The sequence below is a fragment of the Chiloscyllium punctatum genome, chromosome 16, assembly GCF_047496795.1.
Source record: "Chiloscyllium punctatum isolate Juve2018m chromosome 16, sChiPun1.3, whole genome shotgun sequence".
Lineage (NCBI taxonomy): Eukaryota > Metazoa > Chordata > Chondrichthyes > Orectolobiformes > Hemiscylliidae > Chiloscyllium > Chiloscyllium punctatum.
Window position 1 is genome coordinate 93,749,432 of NC_092754.1, and position 21,015 is coordinate 93,770,446.

At 43.4% G+C, this 21,015-nt stretch overlaps 1 long non-coding RNA gene across 3 annotated transcripts in view; it reads right to left on the bottom strand.

The window, feature by feature from the left end:
- Positions 1–16,135: 16,135 nt before the first annotated feature.
- LOC140487229 (uncharacterized) overlaps positions 16,136–21,015 on the bottom strand; it is a 33,899-nt gene continuing 29,019 nt past the window's right edge. For all 3 annotated transcript variants that reach the window (XR_011962808.1, XR_011962807.1, XR_011962806.1), the window contains one exon: positions 16,136–19,067. This is a non-coding gene — a long non-coding RNA (uncharacterized lncRNA). The remainder of the gene's footprint in view (positions 19,068–21,015) is intronic.

The following is a 21,015-nucleotide window of genomic DNA, read 5'->3' on the forward strand; positions in this document are numbered from 1 at the left end:
GCTGAAGCACAAAAAGACTTAGTATACAATCTTACAGAAATAATCCCGCGCTCACGTCGCCACTGTATAATTAGTTACTCAAAGTCTCTTTAGTCTGAGTTTCAACGGATCTTGCGTTGATTCGGCTGTCCAGACTTCTTCCTCAACTGGAGGGTCCACTGGCCCTTTGATCCGAGTGTAGTGAGTCCAGCCTTTCTCTGCTGTCCTTATCGCTGTTTCAGGGGTCAAAAGAGCCTGGTACGGCCCTTCCCAGTCTGGCTGTAATTTAGTCTCTGTCCATGATTTTACTAAGATTCAATCTCCCGGCCGGATGGAATGAACGGTGAATTTAAGGGGTGGAGTCTGTGCCAATAAACCCTGTTTCCTTAGGAAAGACAAAGAGGAGGACAAACCCAGTATCTACTTCTTTAAAAACAAATCTTTAGTTTCGGGAATTGGCAATTCACCATTTGTTCCCAAGTAAGGTAATCCAAATAAGATTTCATAGGGGGATAGTCCCAAATCTTTCCTTGGGGCTGTTCGTACTCGCAAGAGAGCTATAGGTAAACATTTGGTCCAAGGGAGTCTAGTTTCTATTATCAATTTAGAGAGCTGTCGTTTGAGTGTTTGGTTCATTCTCTCAACCTTTCCTGATGATGGCGGGTGCCCCGGAGTATGGAACTCCCAGGAAATTCCCAACCCTTTCATTACCCCCTGTAACACTTTAGAAGTAAAGTGAGTTCGTTGATCGGAATCAATATGGTTCACGAGCCCATATCGGGGAATTATGTGCTCCAATATTGTTTTAGACACCCCACTCGCAGTGGCGGTAGCTAGGGGTATGCTTCAACCCAACCAGATAAATGATCTACTATAACCAACATATATTTTAGTCTGCCTACCCTGGGGAGTTCAGTATCATCTACTTGTATACTCTGGAAAGGTCTCAATCCTGGGTCTCTTCCTCCCGGGGTCTGTTTTCTCAAGACTTTCTTATTTACCTTTCTGCATATGATACATCCCTCACATATTTGTTTAGCAATTGTATATATTCCTTTACATCCATATTCCCTAAGAACTAAATCACACATTGCTTGTACTCCCCAATGGCTGCCTTGGTGTAGGACAGCCATAATCTCTCGCATCATCATTTTGTTTAACATTTCCCTTCCATCAGGTAACCTCCAAGGCCCGTCTGCTGTTTTTACAGCCCCTAAATCTCTCAATTCATTTTCTTCGCTTTCAGTAAATATAGGAGCTTCCCAAGGACCTGGGACAGTAGGTATTAGGGAATGAATCACCAATTCTTGTGGGTTCAGGGCTGCTTGCTTAGCCACCTCATCGGCTAATCTATTTCCCCTAACCTCTAGTTCATTTCCTTTCTGATGACCATTTACATGCACTACTGCTATTTCTCGGGGAAGTAATAGGGACTCCAAGACTCGTTTAATCAATTCTTCATGTACTAATCCCTTCCCCCACCTCTGGGTTAATACTCCCACAACCGCTCCCTTATCTACGGTAGCAAAGAGGTGGAAAGGTTTATCTAGGGAAGGTAGGGCTAACACAGGGGCATGGATCAGATCTCTTTTGCCTCATCATCCCAACTTAGACATTTTGGTTCCCCCTCTAATAGTTTGAGATATAATTTCTTAGTCTTCAGTCCATAGGAATCAATCCACAATCTGCAATAACCCGTGAGACCCAAACATTTGTGTAACTCCCGTTTAGTGCTGGGCAGTGGCATTCCCACTATTCCCTCTATCCGTTCCAGGCTTATCTTTCGCTTTCCCTCACTAACTAAATGTCCCAAGTATTTCACTTCTTGCTCCACATATTGTGGTTTGTTTTTAGATATTCACAGTCCTTGCTGACCCAGGAAATTCAATAATTTGTTAGTGCCTTCTACTACTCTTTCTCTTCTTTTTCCTGTTACTAAGAGGTCGTCTACATACTGCAACAGGGTAGTCCCCTTGGGGCTGCTAAATTTCTCCGATACTTGTTCTAACATCTGTCCAAATAAATTCGGGGATTCCGTAAACCCCTGGGGAAGCACAGTACACCGGTATTGCTGTTTCTGTCCTGTCTTAGGGTCTTCCCACTAAAAGGCAAACAAATTCCTACCGTCTTCTGCCAAGGGACAAGCCCAAAAGGCATCCTTTAAATCTATCACACTAAACCATTTGTGGTCATGAGGGATCTTACTTAATAAGGTATAGGGGTTTGGCACCCTGGGTGCCTGATCTGTACTATTCGATTTAATGTTCTCAAATCCTGCACCAATCGATAATTTCCATCGGATTTCCACACTGGTAGTATTGGGGTATTATAAGGAGACATACATGGCTCCAACAATCCATCTCTAATCAATCCTTCAATTACTGGCTGCAGTCCTCGTTTACCTTCTATGGAAATGGGATATTGTCGCTCATAGACAACGTCCCCTTTCCTTTTTAAATTTATTTCAAGGGGGGGGGGATCTGTAGTTTTCCACAATTCCCTTCCCTAGCCCATACAATAGGGTCTATCTCTCTCTCCACATCCTCTGCCAACATTGCCTTTTGTACAACTAATTCTTTTTCCTGAATTCCAATCCCTAGTCCTAAGAGGATAATTAAATCTCTCCCTAATAAGTTACTTCCTATATCAGGGATATACAGCAGTTCCCCTGTGACCCTATCCTTAGGACCTTCTATCATCATAGGTTCAAATACTGGAACAGTAAATCCTTCCCCTTTTTAACCCCAAAACAGTAATTGACCGTGTTGACATTCCTACTTTCTTTGGTTTAAAATTCAGCGATGACTGTGCTGCCCCCGTATCTACTAGGAAGACTACCTCTTCCCTATAGGGTCCCACCTTCAGGTTTATCAAGGGTTCCTGGTGGGTTCCCGGGGGCAGGAACCCCTGACATCCCTATACTTCATCAAAATTCATAAGCGGAATTGCCCTCTCTTCCCTTTGTACATCAGGACACTCCCGCTTAAAATGCCCTATCTTTCCGCAATAATAGCATCCTGCCTGTGGAGACCTCCAGCTCTGCCCCTGTCGCTCGAACCCTCTATCAAATACTCCCCCTTGTCCTCTCCCTCTCTCTCTCCCTTTCCCCCTTCCTCTCTGTCCTAAATGCTGCCACCCACCACTCCAGTTGCTCAATATTGGTTCCACTCTTTTCTTTAACTACCTCATCAACCGCAGCTACCATCATTTTCACCTTCTGTTTCTGTCTCTCATCCTCTCTCTTTACAAACACTTTCTGTGCCTCTCTTAACAATTCATCTAATGGCTTTTCACTCCACCCTTCTATTTGCTGTATCTTTCTCTGTATGTCTGGCCATTCCTTTGTCACAAAAATGTACTTTCAAAAGACCCTGTGCCACTGGGTTCTCAGGGTTCATTCCAGAATATTTCCACATTGAGTCTCTTAATCTCTGCAAAAAAAAGCTGAAGGAGTCTCATCTTTCTCCTGTCTAACTTCAAAGACTTTAGTCAAATTCTGTGACTTCGGAACTGCCTCTCTTATACCTTTTAGAATCAGGTCTTTCAATTCCCTCATTTCTTCTCTATGCTCCGGATTTTGATTTTCCCACTGGGGGTCTCTGAGGGGAAACTTCACCTCTCCCTGTCCAGCATCCCCATCTCCAATCGGATGTTCCCTGTCCCATATTTTAATGGCTGCTCCCCATATAAGTCCCCTTTCTTCCCCAGTAAATAGTATATTCAAAATAGACATTAACTCAGCCCAGGTATACAGACTGGGCCCCAAAAATTGATCAGTTTGTTCAGACAACCCTACCAGATCCTCAACCAGGACCTTCATTTCTTTTTTTTTTAAATGTCCTGACCTCCCCACTGCTGAGGGGGGCACTTACAAACCCAATCTTTGTCCCCTATTGGTACCTCCCGAAGGGGATAAGTCATTACGTTCTTCCCCTTTTTCTTTTTTTTTAAAGAAATATTGCAATATTTCTAGCTCCCCATAACTTCAAACACCAATTCATCAATTCATGCTTGACTAACTTTGAAGCCTGTTCCAAACTTGTAAATATATTTATATATTTACGTTCATTTATTCAGTATTTAATATTCAAAATGTAAAATGCATACAGTTCTCAATTTTGAAATCCACTGTAATCACCCAGTTTTAGTCCCTTAATTTAAATCCAAAATTAGTTTTCTTAAGTAGTCCTGACCAATCATTGCTCAATTACAATACTATAGGTCGTGAAATAATCAGAGCTGCCTTAAAATTATTTGTCTATTCAAGTTTAAAGAAAAAAACTTCTAATGCATGAACAATGGCCGAATCCAAGGTCACAGATATTAACCATAGGATCTTGTTTTTACTACAATCTAATGTTGAACTGAAACTTCAACTGTCCTCCATAAATCGCTTTCATGTAAAGATAAAAGAGATTAGTTAGAAACTGATAGTAAGGCAGTCATGACCTGTAAGAAGAACAGGAGTTATCATTCTTTTTTTTTCATAATCTCTATAGAATCCTTAACCTTTAAAGAAATCATGTTAAGTTTCCATAATAAGAATCAGATTCAAAACAGTCCCAGAACTCAAGCTCCAGGGAATAAAACGCAAACATTCAATCACCAACAAACAAATGTGCATTCAAACCAAATCACAAAGGGTTAAACTTTCTACCAGCTGTACAGCTCTCTTCATTCTCTCTCTCTCTCTCTCTCTCTCTCTCTCACTCATTGACAAATAAATTCAGATATTTACAAACCCAGTCTTTGTCCGACCTGAATTTTGGCCAAAAGAGGCGGGACGAAGAATGGATTCCTTAGTCCATATGAAGCAACAATATTTAATCATCTTTTTCCCCTGTACAAGTATTATTTTGCCAATTCCACAACATCCTCCCCAAAGAACTTTCTGGAGGTATGTTTTAAGGGATCCCGCCTCCAATTCCATTGCTTTTTCCTTCTTTTGTTTTCCCGGAGGCTTTTTCCTTACCCACAGCACAACCCATATTGAGTTCCTTCGTTAGTCCCTTATTAACTACTAAAACTCAATCCCGGCCACCAAGGCAATACTTAAAAGTCAGGTTTCTTACCTTGGTCTGTGCACAGAGTTGCCTGGCCCCTTTGTGCCGTATTGTCTATCGAGCTCCTATCACTGTCTGATTCAGATGTCTCTCTTGTGGGATTCGTACCAGTCGCCCAAGGGAGCAGACCAAACCAGGACACGAGACCGCTCTTCAATGGGGAACGGGACGCGTCTTCCCAGTGTCCAAGGCCAGCCACTCCCCCCGGTGATGGAAGAAAATCCCGGACAGCCCCCAGTTGTGAGAAACAAAGCCCACTCACTTCAATAATTTCAGTCCGAGACAAGATCTGAACCAGTAGTGCCATTTATTTTACACTTGCAAGTGGGTGTGCTGTCACTTTCTCAAGGCAAGGGACATACACACACTAAATTCAATTCATACATAACATTTATATGATTTGATGTCTATTGTTTTACACTGCTCCCTCCCCTGCTTACATCGTCCACTTCCCTAAGACCGGCCCCCATTACCCCTGTTTACCTCTTGCCTTATCCGGCCTTGTCTGTGATAAAATGCTTATTTCTGGTCTCACAAGGCTGTTTGACCTTATCCTGCTATAGGTCATTGTTAGGCATATTCTTTCTTCATCATTATCTACCCCCTTCATCTGTGCCTTTCCCGAGGCCGTTCTGATCCCTATGACCCTTTTAATTGGGGTTTGTTCCTGTGTTTTTGTAAAAGTGGGAAGCACATGTTTATATCTACTGTTTGTACAGGCGTATCTAGCTTAACTTCATCCCCTCACATCTTATCTACTTGCCCATAATGTCTACCTTCTGACATACAGTTTTAGCTAATACAAAAACAATTATATATTTCCTCCACATTGTTTCCATTCTTGTTGACTCAGCTCTTGGCTAAAACAATTACCCACTGGTGTGAGTTCACCTCCTTTGTAAAATGGAATTGCATAATTGCAGAAGTAACATTAATTTACCTTTTTCCCACAGTATCCTACAGTAGCGAACCACACCACTGTATTTAATGGATTGAAATCACAACAGGATATAGTCTCAGCCCTTGATATTGTGAATGCGTTCTGGTCCATACCTGTGGACCTGGAACGGCAGAATAAGCTGGTGTTTACTGTCAAAGGAAAACAGTACACCTGGATCCAGTTACCTCAGGGATCCCATGATATTCCAGTATATCCCACCGATGTATGGCTGATGGAGTTAGTCACATTGCTCTTGCCAACACCTTATTACCTCAGTTGGTGAGAAAGAACATATCCAGATATTAAACAGAGTATAGTGTCAGGTCAGGCAGGCTGGGCTTAAAATTGACCCATAGAGCGTGCAGCCAGGAAGGTAGGGAGAGATGTACCTGGGACATCATATCAGGAAGATCAAATCAGGAAGGGAGAGGGGATAATCCCAGTGGAACAAAAGACCATGATTTAAAAACTATCCACCTGCACATCGTGAAGGAGTAAGGCAAACTTTAGATTGTTTAATTATTGGAGGAATCTTGTGGAGAATTATCCAGAAATAGCAGAACCATCACAACCCCTGTCAGAAGCACTGACATTAGCCAGGGGTCAGGGAGTCAGCATATACACAGATAGTCAGCATGCCTTTAGGATAGTTCATGACCATGAGTTGGCCTGTGCTCGGTGAGGTACATCACCCTGTCTGGGGGCCACATTGAGCATGAAGGACAGGTCAGAGAGTTAGTGGAAGCAGCTAACTTTCCCAGTGAAGCAGCAATAATGAAGATTAGAGCTCACAGGAAAGTAGAAACCCCACACCAACGGGGCAGTGAGTATGTGGGTAAGGCGAGTGAAATAATGACTGAAATAGTGCAGACATTTGGGGAATGGCAGTGGCAGTAGCTTCATAAGTGAGAGAGGAGGTTATAAGATATTCCAGAAACAGCTCCACAACAGGAGAAAGAGGAATGGGGAAAGGTTGGGGCAGTAAAGGACACGACAGAGTCTGGATGATCCAGCAGTGCCACCACACTATAAAAGACAAACATTATTAAATACATGTCATAGGTCAGCCCATATTGGGCAGGATACAATGCAATATCAGATGCTCCACTATAGGGGAGGCCTGGAACAGGGACATATAACAAGGTTTTGTCGAAGGTGTGTAGTCTGTACACAGTAGGAGCCAGGGAAAACAATTAGGATAAAATGGAGGCAGCAGCAGGGACACAGGGGCCCATGGGAACAATTACAGATGGATTTTACAAACACCCCCATCCCAATCCCAGGGAAGGAGATCCTGCTGGGTTTAATAAACAGGTTTATGCAGTGTGTGGAAGCATTCCCCTGCAGATTCTGACCAAGTGACACATGTTACACAGAACGTAGTTGAACAGCTCTGAGGCCTGTTAGGTAATGAACAGAAATCCCATCTCCCATACCACCTCCAGAGCTCAGGTACAGCAGAAGGAATGAAGCAGACACTGAAAACTAATCTGACTAAGGCCCTCACAGAGACAGGCAGAGATGGGTTAGAGTATTCCCCACCATCCTAAAGAAACTGATGTCAACCCCAGCAAAGGGAACATTAGTGACCGGACGGACTATGCAGATACCACAGGGTGTGGTATTGGGAGTGCTCAATATATGCTATGGTCAAGAATAGGGTTTAACAATTTTTGAAAGAACTGGCAAAGCAACTGCATGAGTCGAGAGAGGAAGTTGCAGAGGGGCAGAGAATCAGAAACTGGGAAGGGGAGCACAGAAACAGCTGAGCTGACATTCCAAATCCAGGAGATCAGATCAGGGGAAAATATTACTGGAACATATGAAGGAAACCCAGCTGTACTTGGCTGGGGAAGCCACAGAGTTCTCGAGATGAAAATATCCCATCATGCCTCAGTAAGAACCGCTGAATAAAGGTCATGTGTGCTGCGAAACACAGGCTTCTCTTTGATATTTCTCCCAGCAACAGTTTTGCAGGGCATGTTGTTGGCTGGAGGTCTGTGGCCAGTGCTGTTCCACAAGGATCAGAGCTGGAACATCTGTTGTTTGCAACATATATCAGTGATTAGCATGAAAATGTAAACAATTTAATTAGCAAGTTTGTAGGTGGTACAAGTGAATAAGCTGTGAATCATGAAGAATGTTGTCAAAGGACACAGCAAGAAAGATCAGTTAGAAGGTTATACGGAGAAATAGCAGATAGATCTGATTTGGACAAATGTGTGGTGATGCAATTTTGGAGGCACATTGCCAGAGGAATGTATACACTAAACGGAAGTGCCCTGAGCAGCATTGATATACAGAGAGATTTCAGGTTCAAGTTCACAGCTCTCTGAAAGTGGTGAAGGAGCTGGATGGCAGGCTTGCCCTCTTCTGACAGGGGACTGAATATAAAACTGTCATTAGGCCACCTTTGGAGTATTGTGTGCCGTTTTGATCACCGCATAAGGAGGATGTGGAGGATGTGATTATGTGTTGATGGGAAGAGATTAAGGCAGAAGGGTTCTTCCTTCAGTAAATGGGGGATTCACTTACCTATGCTCATATGGAGGGGACGTAAGACAATGGGAGCGGGAGACAGTTTAACAGAGTTGTGCCCAGGGCTACGAGTCTTGTCTGGAAAGGGCAAATTTCTCTGTCTGGGGTTACCCACATGTGTGGCTCCAATAGGTTATATTTCTAATCTCCAGTCAGCCTCTCCCCTACTGAGGTGTTCTGTTTGTATCACATATTTGGAGAGGGTGAAAACAGATTCACCAGGATGTTGCCTGGATTGGGAGAGGTTGGAAAGACTTGTATTGTTGTCACTGGAAAGTCAGTGGCTGTGGGGTGACCCAAGAGGCACAGACAGAGTTTATAATCTGAATCTATTTCCAAGGTGGAAATGACAAATTCTAGAGGCATTGGATTTAAGGGGAGAGGAGGCAAATTTAAAGGAAATGAAAACTGAAACAAGTTCAGATGCTGCAAGCCAGAAACAAAAACATTTTCGGGAAAAGTTCAAAGGTCTAGTAGCATCTGTGAAGAGAAATCAGCGTTCACGTTTCTTAGGAAGGATGACCAGACCCTAATCATTCACTGATTTTTCTTCACAGATGCTGTATGACTTGCGGAGCATTTCCAGCAGCATGTGCAAATTTAAAGAGAGTTGTGTCAGGCAAGTTTCTTGTGCAGAAGGAGGTAATTGATTAGAATGTTCTCTCCTGGGAGGAGGTAAAACCAGAAACAATCACAATGCTTTTGAGGCATTTGGGCAGACACATAAGCAGGCATGGGTTGGCAGGGATATGGATCATATACAGGCAGATGGAATCAGTTTGGAATAGCATCATGATCCACACAGACATGGTGGGCCGATTATTCCGGTACTGTACTGTTCTGTTTTCTAGGGGGTAGAATGTGTGGAGCGAGAGATAATATTTTGAGTGGAATATGCCTCTTCTTTAGAACACACAGTAAGTTGACGCATTTTGAGAGAAGCAATGTAGAAAGGGAATATATATTTGAATGGCACAGATACAAAGTGCAGGACAGCAGGAATGGGGGACAATGTGTACAAATCATTAAAGGAGAGAGAACATAAAATGTTTTGAGTAAACGTATAGGATGCTGGGCTTCATTAATAGAGGGATTGATAACATACTCATGGAAAAGATGCTGATCATTGACAAAGCTCTAGTTAAGTCACATTCAATCATTGCATCCAATTCTGGTCAACAGATTCTGGATCAGGATGAGGGAGCTAAAATACCATAGAGGGGCCTGTTCCATGTTTTGCTTCTATTTCAGGACACATCGGGGAATGAAGGTTTATGGGCGGCATGGTAGTACAGTGGTTAGCACTGCTGCCTCACAGCACCAGAGACCTGGGTTTAATTCCCGCCTCAGGCAACCGTCTGTGTGGAGTTTGCACATTCTCCCAGTGTCTGCGTGGGTTTCCTCCGAGTGCTCCGGATTCCTTCCACAGTCCAAAAATGTGCAGGGTAGGTGAATTGGCCGTGCTAAATTGCCTAAAGTAAAGTGGTAAGTGTAGGGGGGGGGGTGGGTTGCTCTTCGGAGGGTCGGTGTGGACTTGTTGGGCCGAAGGGCCTGTTTCCACACTGTAAGTAATCTAAGAATTACCCTGCCAAAATGCAGTATCAACTGAAGGCCTGTACTCTTACAATACAAACAGAACACCTCAGTAGGGGAGAGGCTGACTGGAGCTTAGAAATAGAACCTATTGGAGCCACACATGTGAGCAACCCCAGATAGAGAAATTTGCCCTTTCCAGACAAGACTGGTAGCCCTGGGCACAGCTCTGTTAAACTGTCTCCCACTCCCATTGTCTTATCTCCCCTCCATATTATCATAGGTAAGTGAATCCCCCATTTACTGAAGGAAGAACCCTTCTGTCTTAATCTCTTCCCATCAACACATAATCATGAACAATACGATAATCAATTTTTGTAATCCATTCACACATTATCACAGGACATCGCCATTCATCAAGCTTTGTAAGGTTATAATTACCTACTTTAAACTATCTGTTGACAATCGCCCATGTGACTGATATGCCTTTGCCTAATTCCTATGAAATAAACTGTCTCTGTGGGTAAGGCAGAGATTCATGAAGAAGAGTCTCTGCAAGTAGACACTTGACAACTTAGAGACGCTTTGAAACTCTCGCCGGCTGTCCAATAATAAAGCTACTGCTGTTGTGCAGAAAACTTGCGTCGTCTGGATTTGTGGAACAAAATAGGCATCAACAATGAAGGATATGAGTGATCTTCAGATTGTGGAGTACAGACTTACTGGAGTGGTTCACTGATGAAGAAAATGCAGTCACTGGACTGATTTGAAGAAATTGCTATTTTCTTTGAAGTAAACAAGTTAAATATGTTTTTGATAGAGCTGTATGAGATTATAACACACCTAGATATAGCAGAGCTTAAAAATGTGTTGCTGAAAAAGCGCAGCACGTTTCGTATGCCCGAAAGTCGATTCTCCTGCTCCTTGGATGCTGCCTGACCTGCTGTGCTTTTCCAGCAACACATTTTTAAGCTCTGATCTCCACCATCTGCAGTCCTCACTTTCTCCTAGATATAGCAGACAAAAATGTCTGCATTCGATTGGTGATGGCACAAGAATTAAGATCAGATATATGGTTTTGAGACAGTGGGAGATGAGTTAGTGTGCCTGCTGACAGTATTGGCTGGAAATATGCAGAACATGCTGCCTGCTATGGTGGTGCAAATAGAGAAGATCAATGATTGATAAAAACAATTAGAACAGATCTGAGGGAAATAAATTTGCAGAGTTTGGGGTACGTATGGGGAGTGACAATGTAGGATTCTGCAACAAGAGCCAGCTTGGACTTGATAGGCCTCTTTCTGTGCTATAATGCATTTTATTTGCACTTGCTTAACTTGCTCTGGTCACCGATTAAATTGTCATTTAGGTATGTGTTCCTACTCTGCTCAGTGTTCCTACTCCGACCAATGCAGGCTGTCCCTCCATAGCAGGAGATAATGTTTACTGCTTTATATGGGGAATGCCAGAAGGGAATTCTTTACCCATCCCACCTGGAAACTGGCCAAACCAGTCAGACTGGGGAGCTATTGACCTGCTCTGTGTGTGTGGGAAGGGATTCACTCAGGCATCCATCCTGCTGAGACACCAATTAATTTACTCATAACCACAACTGAAGGATTCTTTTTATCTTTTTCACACCATTTAAAGAACAATGGTTTTGGCAGTTCATAAAGTTTTGCATATAGAGAACTTAGTTTTGGAAATGTTCACAACATTGTTGAACATGTACAGATTCACACTGGGTAGAGATTTTTATTTTCCATTATTCATTCACAGGATGAGGGTGTCGCTGGCCCAGTAGCATTTACTGCCCATCCTTAATTGCCCAAAGGGTAGGCAAGAGTCGACCACATTGCTGTGGTTCTGAAGTCACAATGTAGGCCAGACCAGGGAAGGATGGCAGCTTCCTTCCTGAAAGGGCATTACTGAACCAGATGGGTTTTTCTGACAATCGATTAATTGTCACCCAGAGCTTATTTTTATTGAATTGAAACTCCCCCATCTGCTGCAGCAGGATTTGAACCCAGTTCTCCAGAACACTATCTGGGGTTTTAGATTAACTGTCTCACGACAATACCACTCGGCCAATACTTCCCCACATCACTGTCCATCTGCACAGAGTGAACAGCGATTTTATGGTTCATCAGGACAGGTTAATCACACATAAGTTTGCTGAATGATTGCAGGAATTGGATGTTGATTGGCTATTAACATCCATCTATGAACCCTGTATTCTAGGGTTTGTTTCTGATGATGATTGGAAGCACCATCAGTCTTGTTATCCTTTGGGGATAAAAACAGTTTCAATTAGCTTTCTGTAAAATGCATCACAATCAAGCCGATCCCATAACACTCAGGCAGATTAGTTTCTTTTGAAGGGCTCTTCATCTCCCCAACCTCCTCCATCCTCACTCCAACAGTACAATAATCTCAGAGTCTCTTTATGATTCTGAATGAGACAATCTGATCAACTGCTTCTTCCCCAACTCCTCTGTCAACTTGGATCTTAATCACCCCTTGCTGCAGTTGTGATCCTGCATCATTGTACAGTGTTGCTCATATTTCATGTCTTGGCCTAATAGTGTTCATGATACTGCGTGTAGCGTCTTGTGTATGGGGCCGACAGTGTAAGAGCTTAGCTCTTTCCTTCCACCAACAGCAGTAGAATTGTACTCCAACAAAACTTACAGAATCGTGGCCCAGCATATTCCCCAATTTACCTCTTACCATCATACCTGAGGATCAATCCTCATTCAACTGAGAGAGTTCAGGAGGGCATGCCAGTAACAGCAGCATGAATACCTGATAATGAGGTGTTAACCTGATGAAGTTCCCAAAGAGGACGACTTATGTGCCAAACAGCATAAGCAGCAAGTGATAGACAGAGTGAAGCAATCCGGGAAACAACAGAACAGATTTAAGATCTGCAGTCCAACCAAATCCAGTTGTGAATGAAGTCAGAGCACAGCTGGAGTTCTGAGGACAGTTCTCTTTGTTTGATATTCATATATTTACAATCAGTGTTCAATTCACCAAATGTAGCTGAAGGTAAAGATAATCTTCAAGTGATTGTAACAGTGGAGACATCTGAATACTTGATCAGCAAACTAAAGCCTGTTGTGTTTAAATAGTAATAATTTTCAAGATATTTTTCAAACGTAAGGTGACTTGAGTATAATGGAAGAAGTTGATTGGTGGGTAGCTGATAATCTTGTTTTAATCTGAAGTTAATTTAGGATTAATTAACAAATAAACACGTGGTAGGGAATCCCAGCCCCATGGAGTGCACATCCAGTTCCATGTGGGAAAACCAGGACACTTCTTGTCTGAGTGACAACCACAGGAACACGGAGGTGACACGGGAAATATCAGGAACACTTGTTTGACCACGGTAAAAATACTGCACACACTTCTGATCCAGAGTTGATGTGATCACACCTGAGAGGGTACAGGAGGAGATTGATCAGAATGTTTCCACAATTGGAAAATTTCTGCTCTGATGAAAGGTTGGACAGGCTGGGGATGATTTCCAAGGAGGATGAGCTGAGATTTAATTGAAGTGATAAAATGCTGAGGAATCCAGATCGAGTGGATAGTAAGGAGCGATTCATTAACTGAGAGGTCAGAAACTGGAGGTTTTAGATTGAAGCTAATTCTCAGAAAGAAGGGGAAGGGAGAATTCATTTTACTCGGAGATGATGGGGAGCAGGAACTCACTGATGGGGTGGCAGAGGCAGTAACAAGCATCATATTAGAATAAAAGGACATGGATGTAACTGAAATACTGGGACATGCAGGGCAATGGACTAAAGTCTGCAGAATTCGGATCAATGTGATTTATTTGACATTTCTCCAGAATATTAAACTCAAGTCTAATTTATGAGCATCATCAGAGTTGATATCCAAATGTCGGAATAAATTTATCAGAAAGTTGCAGCACAGATATAGGCCACTTGGCCCATCCTCTATGTGTTGGCTGTAATAGAACTATCCAGGCTTTCTGTACTCGCCAATTTCAGCAACAATTTCAGACTCTGAACTCAGCCCTATGTTTTATAATCCGTTTTTTTGTATGACAGCTGCACACCTTGTTTCCTTGTATCTTTCCCAGCCTGAACTCCATTCCCCGTGGCCTTGAGGAAAGACCATTTCTGCTATTTAATCTCTCCTGCCTTCCCCCGTGTGACAGACTGCCGTTTTGTTCTTGTCTCACCCCCACCTTGCTCACAACCTGTTACATTTCTGATGGTTCCCAGGCCTCTGTGACTTCACTGTGTCCCCGGGTCAGTGGCACGAGTTTTGAATTCTCTTCCTCTAGAGATAATTGGAAATCTTTCCGGTTGCAGTTTCCCCCAGATTTTATTTTTAAAAACAGAGCATTTGTGTCAGAGTCAAATATTCGTGAGCCTTCATCCACAATTCCGAGCATATGGATGTAATCTGTGACCCTCGCACAGATGTGCAGGTTTGCTCTATTGGCCATGCTAACATGACCTGTAGTGTGCAGGTTCGGCGGGTTGGGATGGCATGGTAAATGTAGGGTTATGGAGTAGGGTGGGAAAGCAGGTCATTGCAGGCTCCATGGATCGAATAGCCTCTTTCTGCACCTTATGGGATTCTGTAATCCTAACAAGTTGTGACTGTCATCACGTTTTCCTCATGCCAGGTTCATTCAGCTCAGGTACACATGCTGCCTTTGTGTTTCTGTGGGTTCTCACTTAATCCTTTCCTTCTGTTTTACAGCAATTTTACACTGTATGTGAGTGTGAGAATGAATTTGTAAATACAAATACTCCAACCGAAACCCACACAGGTCAGGAACTGTTTCTGTTGCTGGCATCACTCACAAGGGACAGAAAAATAATAAAGTATTCATCACAAATCTTACAGGAACATAGAGCTTATAATCACCAGGAAAGGCTTAACAGCTCAAAATGTTTTTTTCAAGAAAAGAGGAGGCTAAGAGACAACCTGAGGGCTGAGGCATAAGTAGGAAGCTTTGTTTTTGTGGGTTCAGAGATTTGAGGTTGGAATCGTTGGATCTGAAGCATGTTTCATTGCCCCAGGTCATCAAAGGTGCTATCTAAACGTGTATCTTTCTTTTGTCTTTCTGTCTGAGTTAACAATCAGATGGACAGGTCAATGTCTGAGTGTCATACCAAATTCCTGATTGAATCTGTCTCCCCCCACAAACTCAGGTGCCTCACCACTCACTGGGTCACAGAGAAACTCTGCCGTTACAATGAGACCTGTCTTTTCTGTCACCTCTTCTCGTGCTTCTGCCTCATCCCCACTTCCCTTCATTAAATCCCAGCTGCCTCTAGTCCACCCACATGGGCATGTTGAAGAGCATGACAGGAGAATGGATTGAAACCGAGAGTTCAATAGTCAGAATGAAATAGGAAGAAGGAAATGGGGGTTTTGGACCCCAGGGGATACAGACTCCAGGATTAGTCCTTGTGGGCATTCCCGCAGTAATACAAGACAGCATTCCATGATGAGAGTTAAACCCCGGTGGCAGGAAAGGGAGCCACTGAACATGAGCAGTTTTAGTTCAAACACAGGAGGTTTGTTCATCAGTAACAGTGTATTCGACATGGAGGTGAAGTGAACAGTGAGGGGAAATGTTACCACAAGCTGCAGATGGACAACTTTCATTGGAACAGGAGGAGACCATTCAGCCCTTCAACCCTGCTCTGCCATTCAATAGATCATGGCTAATTTGTGGCCAAACTTGCAATTTTCAAAACTCTCCAAACTCATCAATAAACTCTTCTGCAACACACAAGATGAATATAGAAAAACTAACCATCTGCAAATGCTGGGAAATCCGAAACAAAACCAAACATTGCTGGAAATTTTCAGGAGGTCTGGCAGCATCTGTGGAGAGTGAACCGTTGGGTCCAGTGACTGGTCAGGTGACCAGCTGCAGCTGACCATTCTGCCTTTTCTGTAACACTCTCTGTAACAGGTTCTGGTGTGGGGGGAATGAGACTGTCAATAACAACTGAGAAAACAGGAGGACGTGCTCAATCAGAATAAAACCCATTTTGGTCTTTCACTTTTAATTCAACTGCAAACATAATTATTATTTCTGAAATAGGATAATAGGCCAGAAAACAACTCTTCATGTCATTGGGTCTGGGAAACTGTGTTATTTCTGACCTAGTCCAGTCGACATGTGAATCCAGACCCCGAATAATGTGGTTGACTCTGAACGATCTCCTGGGCAGTTAAAATGGATGACAAATGCTGCCCCAGCAAGTAATGCCATGATCCCATGAACAAACAAAACAAATCCAATCGCTGTGGTTACTTGTGAACTCGCTGGTGTTATTGGAAATGGACGAATGGGAATATTTATGGGGTAAAGGGAGAACAATTGCATTCAGTGAGGTGATCCTTTGGAGAGCTGATGAGCCAATCAGCCTCCTTGCGCGCAGGAACAATTCTGTGAATAATTAATTCTGAGCCCTGTAAGGAAATATCCGGGCAGGGTTTGTAAAGAGGTCAGATTGATTGAGTGTCTCGGTGAACACAAGTGAGACACAGGGACAGAGAGGTTTTGGGATGGATTAAATTCAATTTTATACATTTGCACAGTCATCAACATTACAGTAGTTAAAAATGGGAGTGATCAAGAGAGTGGAATTAGAGCAGCAAATAAATCTTCAACATTTATGCAGCTAAAGGGGATGCTGGGTAAAGATACCATAGTTAGTGCTTATTTTATTCCAGACACACCAGTCAGGGAGCACATCCTTCCTGTATCTATCCTCTCGAGCTCTTGAAGATTTTTGTTCCTTTGAAGTGTTTCATGTTTAGATACTCCAGAGAAGACAGCTTCAAGCTCCTCAATCTCTCCTGCCAGGGCAATGCTGCTGTTAGAATTCAATTCACTGGTGCATGTGACTGGCTGCTTCATGGACTGGAACTGGAAATTGAGACTGAAAGGTTATTGTATAAAATATCTTCAATGGTATTGCCAGACGTGAGTGGTTTTAGGAAAATGACCTTGGCTAACAGGCATTGAGTGTCAGAGCACTTCCTGTTGTGGGGCATCCTGTTTAGATTCAATCCATTGATAACTATTAGAACTGACTTGCACTGGCTCCGTCAAAGTGGTCAGAGCATTATGGCTGTCATCGAAGCTGGTAACAAACTTCCCATGGGTTAAAAATCGTAAATGATAGAGTAGGTATGAGGTCTGATGACACTGTTGGAGTATTGATGTTATTGTTAATCACATTAACTCGGCAGGAGTTGACTGAATTCATATTGTCTCTTCCTGAATCTCAGGATGACTCTCTGGCCAATAAGTCTCCACAAACAGCAATGAGCACGGGTCATCTGTTTTGATTTAAATTGCTCTATAGCACTGCTGCTTCACAGCACCAGGCATAAGGTTGGAGTCCATCCTTGGTCAACAGCCTGTGTGGAGTTTGCACATTCTCCCCAGGATAGTGTGTGTCCACTCCAGGTGCTCTGGTTTCCTCCCACAGTCCAAAGATTTTTGGGTTAGGTGGATCAGTTGTGCTAAATTGTCCACAGTGTCCATGATTGTGCAGACTCTGTGGATCAGCCATGGTAAATGCAGTGTTACAGGAGTGGAGTGTTCCAGATGGGATGTTCTTTGGATAGTTGGTGGGGTTTGATGGGCCAATGCTCTCCTTCCACACTGTCAGGGATTCTATTCTAGGATTGAGGATAAAGGCGACAGAACAGGGTGTCCTTGGAGAAGGAGCATGCAGTGTGTATCAATTCTCCCGCTGCCTTTAGATAGAGGTGGGCACCGCAGTGGACACAGTGCTTTATCTCCATCGCTGCCTCCTCACCCCCAACTCGACTTTGATTTGGTCCCTTCCCACTTTGTCATTTGTAATGGTTTGCTTTGCCTGCAAGGGGCGTTGTTTATAAATATTCAATTGGTTACATGGGTGGTTGACTGCTGGTGATTATATGTGAACCAAAATGGTGTAATGATGATGTTGATGGTGGGAAGGTTACTCAGCTGTGTGTGATAACACTTCTGGGTAGGAGAAATGGGGAATAAAGAACGCTTCACAGCTCACAGAAGGAGAACTGAAAAGCAGTTAAATCAAACCAAAGGTTCAGACAGGGAGGGAATATTTCCCTGGAGTTTGAGTAACTGGAAAGTGACGGTGTCCGGGAGTAGACAGGATTTGTTTTACAGGGCGTTTAAAATTTTTAAAAACGGTTATATTCAGATAGTTTCATTTCTTTTCTTTTAGTTTTATTTATTGTGGAATAAATAACTACAATATTTTAAACCCAAATTCACAAACCTTGTGTTAAAGACAAATGTTAAATAAAATCCATCAAACCGTCCCTCACTGAAAACTGATGTGGAAGTGCATTCGCCTGCAGAATCCCTGCCCTGCCTCCTGCTTCCTAGCCGGCCTTCATGGCTATATACATACCTTGGAGATATCAGCAGGAGGCCATTCGGCCTTTCAATCCTGCTCCACCATTCAATGGGAAACAGCTGACCATCCAGCTCAGTCTCCTGTTCCTGCTGTGTTCCAATCCCCTTTTATGACTTTATCTCGAAGAACTATATCTAAGCTCTCCTTTGGCTTCACTGCTTTTGTTCCAGTGACGTTGCTGTATTACTGTGTGGGTTTCGGCAGGGGAAATGTGATGGTGCTGCCTCCTGGAGGACGCACTCAGCGTCCCTCATCATCCTGCAGTAACATCAACTGGATTTCAGCAACTAGAGATAGAACCCATTTCCAGGATATGGGCATCACTGGCTCAGCCAGCATTTATACCCCATCACTAGGTACCATTGAGAAGATGGTAGTGAACTGCTGTCTTGAACCATTCACAGTCCATTTGGCGCAGAAAGACCAACAATCCTGTGAGGGAGAGTGTTGCAGGATTTTGGTCAAGTGATTCTCCATCTTTGGTTCTTCAAATGCTGTTTAACTTTATCACGATCGGCACATGAATTTGAGATTTCAGTCTGCAAATCTTCACCATCTAGCACCCTGTATAAAGGAGTATGTACAGAACAGAAATTCAGAACAGACAATTCTAGCTTCTCTGGAATATCTTTTTCCCCTTTCTTCCACCAAAGCTGTAACGCTCCAGCCCACTTCCACTCTCCCACCATTCTGCCTCTGCTGTCCCTAATGTACCTGCCCCCATTCTCATGGAGTGACTGGTAAACAGACCCATGCCACCACTTCCTGTCCTGGTTAGACTCTGCACCCTTTCTGGGTTTACTCCATTTCCCTTCAGTTACTGCAAGTCAATAATATTACAGGAGAATAAATCAAAAGGAAACAGAAAGGGTGGTAGCAGATCCTGTACAGAAGAGGAACCTTCAGTCTGGGAGAATGGGTCAGACCCTTCTTTGTTTCCCATTGGTCGATTCCCAGCATTATGACAAGTTGGGGATGGAACATGGGCCCATGTGGGTGTGGTGACACTTTGACACCCCCCCCCCCAACCCATCAATACTACAAGCTGATATGTTCCTCCTCCAGCCAATCACAACGTCAAATGCTTTCCGCTAATTACCCGAAAGCAGATGCTCCAAAATCCGCCCATATTCTGTACATGTGCAGTGCTAGGCTACCCCGCACACGCGTTGTCCCTGCCTCAGGGATTGTGGGAGTTGTAGCCCTCATGAAGCCACTGGAGACATGTTTATGGATAGTGAATGAAAAGTGAGGGATGGAGGGTCTTGTGTATAGGATCCCCATTCAGACACGGGCTGTTACTTGATTTTACTGAGACATCTGCTTCCACAACCTGATTTCTGACGTAAGGAACATAGATTTAGCCAATTGTGGAGTGGGGAGGTTAGTAAGGGGTAGCAGATTTTAAGCAGATCTGGCTCAGTGCCTAGCACTGCTGCCTCACAGCGTCAGGGACCCGGCTTTTATTTCAGCCAGAGGCGACTGTGTGGAGTTTACACGTTCTCAGCATGTCTGGGTGGGTTTCCTCGGGTGCTCGAGCTTCCTCCTACAGTCCAAAGATGTGTAGGTTAGGTGGATTGCCTATGCTAAACTGCCCACAGTGTCCATGTATGTGCCAGTTAGGCCATTAGCATGGGAAATGCAGGGTTACAGGGATAGGGTGGGTCTGAATGGGATGCTCATCATAGGTTGGTGTGGACTCCATGGATGAATACCCTGTTTCTGCACTATAGGGACTCGATTATATTCTCATGAAGAAGAATGTACTTGTCTCAATGTGTTGCAAATCTGTGGAATTACCTATTCAAAATGCGGTGGATGCCAGGACAATGAGCAGATTTAATGAAGCGATGCAGATGTTTATTTTGCAATGAGATGAAGGGTGAGAGAGAACAGGTGGGAAAATCCAGCTGAGACCGAGCTGAGCTCAATCATCACCGTATAAAATGGTGGAGCTGGTTCGAAGGGTTGCATTGCCTCTCCTGTGCCCAGTGCTTATCTTCTTACGGTAATAACTGGAAAGCTGAATTAAAACTCACCATCTTCACCAAAGGAGATTTTGGAAAATGCAGGATAGTCAGGTGGGTTAGCGTTCCAAACTTAGGTAGTGAGGAAGCATATAGGAGATAATGATTTTGCAATTTTAAACTGAGGGGGACAGTGATTTACGGTTTTAGACTGTGCAGTACATTTACACCGTCCAGAATACTCTGTTGTGAATATCTATCCTATACTTTACTACAAAGCCAAGGTCTTTGAGAATGAAACGCAAAACACCCAGGTAACATTGTCGCACCTCGTAATCTGATAAAAGACTTCTGATAAATCTGGTTGAATTTAGAACACAGCTGGAATGCTGGAAGATTAGATCCAATCCCAAGATCCAGTGCTTAAACAAAGGAGACTACAATAGGATGAGGCAGGAGTTGGCTAATCTAGAACGGAAGCAAAGACTTTATGGTGGGAAAGTTGTTGGACAGTGGGGGAATACCAAAGCAATTTTTCAAAGTAC